Raw genomic sequence first — 5,715 nt, 5'->3', positions numbered from 1 at the left:
ATCCTCCGTCTTATCTCAGAGAAACTCTAGTTCGCTGTGTAGGCAGTCCATGTTGTTGCCTGTTTTTTCTTGGAAATCCCGTTGGGTGCCTGCTTGTGATTATAACAGGGAAGTACGAAATTCCAGATCGGCGATGTCAGAGTTCAATTCACCAATAGCCGATTGAAGAGCAGTCGTGAATGAGGTTTTAAGGTCCAAAATCATAGACTGAAGGGATTGTATGTCCTCTTTCGTTGAGGGGGCTGACATGGGATCCATCATTGGTTGAGGTATGGAGATAACAGGTGAAGTAACTGAGGTCTTTGACCCACGACGGGAGAAATGTTGTGAGATATCTTGTGAAGCAGTTTTTCTTGTTCTATTTTCTGATCTGCTCATAGTACCATATTAACAAGGATAGTATAGCAATGTGTGGATACATAAAGGGAAGTAATGAACATGCTGGTAGCTCAGGAGCGGGGGGAGCAATGGATCACATATTACACCAGTAACAACATGGGTCCTTGTCAAGAGCGTTCACATGGTCTACGGTCCTTATGACAGCCGGGACCAAATATATGTCAAGAATGCTGGTGACAGCAAGATATGGAATCTTCCCCATGATTTCTGATTAGAAATAACTATTCCAATAACCAGTGTTCAATAATGCAGCAGCAATAGCGAAGATACCATACACAACAGAGGGTTTCCTACCTCAGAGGCAATCATCCAAGATGGTGTCTGTGAAAGTACTGTGCATCACATTACAATTACTGACCTTTTGAATCATCAGATCTAGCCTGTATTAGAGCACTGCTTATCTTGGAAGACGCAGTCCCAACAAATTACTCTGTGATCCACAGCTCAAGATAGAACTGTAGGTTAGGTGGAGATGCTATCTGATTCAAAAAGGCTCTCAAAACTTAGGATCTACCAAGTGGAAATTACTAACTAATTTGAGTGTATCGCTGAGGAGGGGAAGTTATTTTTACAAGAAATTGCAGATGTTGTTGCTGGAGTTCTGGAGCCTCAAGAATTACTTATCTTGGTGGATTGCAATGCATGGGTTGATGGTAAACTCTCACACTTTGGCCAAGATCTCCAAAGCAAAATAAATGCCCTGGGCCTCACACAAGTTATTGCTTTTGCTACACATAAAAATTGGTCACACTTTTGATATAGTCTTGTCCTATTGGAGAACAGCGCTATATAAATATGATGATGATTATTAGTATTATTTTTGATCTTGTATTTCAGATAGCAATAGGAGTCTCTGACCTAATAATAAATCCAGTTACATGGTCAGATCATCACCCCTTTGGTTCTCGGGGGGTCATTCAGACCCGGTCGTTAGCGCCGATGCGCTCGGACCTGGTCGAAGGCCCCCCACAGAGCATGCGCATGACGGTGCCGGTGCCGTCGTGCGCATGCGTGAGACCCGCTACGACCGACAGCGCCGGTCGTAGCGGGTCTCAATCCAAAGGGGGCGAGCTGTCGATGTTGATTGACAGCTCGCCCCGTTTGGAAGGTGGCCCGGGGGGGTGGCAGCCCAATCGGGGGCGTTCCCATGGGAACGCCTACCATTTGAGGGGAGGCCCCACTGACATCACTAGTGATGTCAGTGGAGAGCTTCCGGCTCAGACAGAGCCAGAAGCTCTCCGGGGCTTACGACAAGGGAGACCCTACCCTAGGGTCTCGTCGTAAGCCCCGATGGTCGCGATGGTCTCTGACCATCGCGACCATCACCGGAGCGGTCGTTAGAGCTGTGGGTGTTAACCCACAGCCTAACGACCGCAACAGAGGCAGGCGGTCAGGATGCAAGCGGCCGCCCAGTTTCTGAGCGACCGCTTGCATCCTCCGACCGCCTCTGAATGAGGCCCTCAGTGTCAACACCTCTAAAAATTTCACTCACATACCTTCGCTCAGGTATTGTCCAATGAGGGTTGTTACTCCTCAGGCTCTGACAGCAAATTTGGATTCCCTCTGCTATATGTAGTGCCTGTAAAGATTCTTGCTCCCGTACATGAGCTTTTGTTGTAACCAGTCCAGTTTGACACTAATTAACCTGGGGTTGCAGGGCTAATAGGGGTCAGGTCTTTACCAGGACCACTGCAAGGATGTTTGGGCTTCACTGCTGACTTACCACAGGCCACGACCCCCTGGGTAAGAACTGGATGTAGTTGGTTAGGTTTGGGTAGGACACTGGAAGGTGAACTCGAGTCAACAGGTGCAAGGTAACAGACAAGGACTGAGACAGAAGCATAATACAGGGATAGGCAAGTAGTCTGAGCTGGCTAAACAGTCCAAGTTCTGGGCAGACAGCAGGCAGAAGGGTATCTGGTAAACATTCCAAGGGCAAAAGGCAAAAAACATGGTCAGTCTAGGTCAATAACATCTATCAGGCAGAAGCAAGGTGTGCTGGACAAGTATCTTTCAGGTAACAGAAATATCACCAACACTGGATGTCTTCACTTCCTGCCTTATATACTTATAGCCTGCAGGAGAGTGGCTGTGGCCAGGAGGTGGGTAGAGAGCAGGGACTGCTGAGAAAGATCATACTTACCATAAGCTAAACCTAAACAAACTGCCTCTGCTATAGTTAAAGTGGCAGAAGTGGTAATCTCAAGTCCACAAGGTCCCGCAAACACATCAGTGCTTTTATTGCAAGATTGTGGTACACAGCTTCTAACAGTTCCCTTGTCTGCTACGATAATGGGGATGTGAAGGATGAAATGTATGTTATCGCTTCTATTTGTATACGACCCAGCATATCACACAGCCAAGCTCCTTAGTTTGATAACAGTGTTAAGAAGCTCAAGAAGAGGGGTTATAGGCTTGGATAATGATGGTTAAGAATAACTTGGTAGAGGTTAAGTAATTGAAGAATAGAATACACAACAACCCATAAGAAAACAGAGTTCCTGGCAATTAAGACAAAATCTGCATGTTTTCAGTCTGGTGCAACCTTCTCCCAGACAAGATGCAATGAAATTTCAAACCTTTTTACAGGTAAACGTCCGGTTTCAATTAGCCGTGCTAATTAACTGCAGGTTAATTGGTTGGCCCGGGTACTTATCCTAGAACCTATGGGTTAACGAGCGTTATCTGCAATGCTACAACGCAAGGAAAAAGGTAAATTTCCGTGGCTAATTGAATCCAGCCCAAAGTGTCCTTCATCTGGGCTGGAATCCCAACCGTGCTGTCAAAGAGTTGTTGATTGTAAAGAAATTGTCTTGTGCAAAGTTTACTGGCAGAGGGCCTGATTCTGACCCGCTCGCGAGCGCTGTACGCTCGCAAGCGGGTCGATGGTGCCTAAGTGCACAGGCGCACGATCGAGTGAGCTCCGTCGTGCGCATGCGCGAGACCCGGCGAGCGACGGGGAATCCGTCGCTCGGGGTCTCGCACCAAAGGGCGCGTGCTGTCGATGGTGAGTGACAGCACGCTCCCTTTGGTAGGCGTGCCGGGGGCGTGGCTGCCAAACGGAGGCGTTCCCATGGGAACGCCTACCGTCTGGGTCCGCCCCACTGACATCACTAGTGATGTCAGTGGGAGTGATTTTGGCTCTGATAGAGCCAAAATCACTCCTGGGCTTGCGGCAGCGAGGCCCTACCGCAGGGTATCGTCGCAAGCCCGATGGTCGCGATGGTCTTGACCATCGCGACCATCATCATGGACGCTCGCATAAGCTGTGGGTGGTAACCCACAGCTATGCGAGCGTCCAAGAGGCCGCTCCAAGAATAGGTAGGAGGGCCCAGATTCAGAGCGAGTGCTCTGGTCAGAGCGTCCGGCTCTGAATCAGGCCCAGAGTCTTAGAGGGACTTTCTCTTATGATTTCACTAACATGCACACATGCATATTATATAACTCTCACTAATGGAAGGTGAAAGGAACATATTTTTAACTCATACTTGTTTCTATCCTGGGGAAGATCTGCCCCTTTTACTAGTCTGTTATTTGATATCACAATTTTGGTAGCTCAATCTTGTCAAGGACAATACTTGATGATGAACTTCCCTCCCTGTAATTATCTCATTACAATATTTCTTGATCAGAATGATAAATCTTCTTGTTCTTTCATCTTCGTCTTCTTCATCTTCTTCGTCATTATTATAATTATCCTTTATATATGAACCACAAGGGCTAAGCAGTGCCTTATAAAGTACATAGACAGAAACAGAATGCACAAAACAAGAAATATTTACTTACAGTACAGAACATTCTGGTCATGGTATAAACATTGCTGCATCAGCGGTCAAAATACTCAAATAGGCAACAGGGCGCCAGAACCCAAGGGTTGGGTGCCAGTGCAGGCATAGCGAGTAGATGTTATAAGGGAAGTATGGAAGAAGGCCCTGCTCGTGAGAGCTTACATCCTAAAGGGAGGGTCAGATAGACAGGGGTGACACAGATAGGGAAGACAGTGAGCAAAGAGCATGGAGCAGTAGGTTATGGTGAGAACTGGATGACTTTGATAAAGAAGTGGGTCTTTAGAGCCCTTTGAAGTTTTGTAGAGAGGTGGAGAGTCTGATAGGCAGAGGGAGAGAGTTCCATAGGTATGGAGCAGCTTGGGTAAAATCTTGGAGATGGTAGTTGGAAGAAGTAATTATTTTGGAGAAGAGGTGGCATTCATTTGTGGAGTGAAGTGGGCTGGAGGGAGTATGAATGGAGATAAGGTCAGAGATGTAAAAAGGAGTGGATTAAGTGAGGGCTTTGCAAGTGAGTGTGAGAAATTTGAATTGGGTTGTAAAGGGAAAGGGGAACCAGTGTAGGGCTTGTAGGAGAGGGGAGGCAGATGTAGTACATTTGGAGAGGAAGATGATACGGGCAGCAGAATTGAGAACAGACTGGAGTGGAGAGAGATAGGAGACAGGAATGCCAGAAAGGAGGAGGTTACAGTAGTCTAATTTTAAAATGACCAGTGAGTGGATGAGGGTCTTAGTTATCAATGTTACTAATGATAATAAACTTTACACAATCCACAATATTTGCAGTTACAGTAACATGCACTTATACACAAAGGTGTACCTACTATAGCAGCAGGGAGTACACCTGCTGCAGAGTTCAAAGTGAAGGGCGCAAACTCACGTGTCAAAGCTCTATGTGCATACGTGGTTTGTTGTTGAAGAACTGAAGCACTACGTGAGATCATTGCTCCTCAATAATCCTTGTGTGAACAGGTATGTGGCACATCATGTACATGGAGACCATTCTAAACATTTTCTATGGTGCTCACAAATGTCTAGTTACACCCCTGCATAAAGCTCAACAATGTTATCATGCTTTGTGGTTTATACTTGGCAAATGCATTACAAGAAACTTTACTGACTCATGCTGTAAGAGAAATGTTAAAATCAGCATACAGCATGTTTAGCTTTACAATGAAAATATGTGGCACTGGGAAGGTGCAACAGTTATCATTCTTCTAGCGACAAATGTATATGGAATTTTAACAATAAAAGATAAATACCTATGTTATACATTAACATATGTAAGATAATTTGATCCACAGTTGCTTCGGGTTTTCCTTTTACCTCGCTGGAGCCTCTGTAGAATAAGTTATTGACACAACCAACTATTATTTCCTATACCATGCATTTTGTACACACTAGGGAAGCTAAGTAATAATTAAATCAACTATGTTAAACACATGAAGCTTCCCCTTTAATTATAGGTGTGAGATGACCCAACTACTTAAAATGGGTAAGGAAGGCAACATTTCAGACATTTCTGCGCCAT

Source organism: Taudactylus pleione, unplaced genomic scaffold (genome assembly GCF_031769625.1).
Source record: "Taudactylus pleione unplaced genomic scaffold, aTauple2 ptg000095l, whole genome shotgun sequence".
NCBI classification, from domain to species: Eukaryota; Metazoa; Chordata; class Amphibia; order Anura; family Myobatrachidae; genus Taudactylus; species Taudactylus pleione.
The sequence above is the reverse complement of the archived record's forward strand: the minus strand, read 5'-3'. Positions refer to the sequence as shown.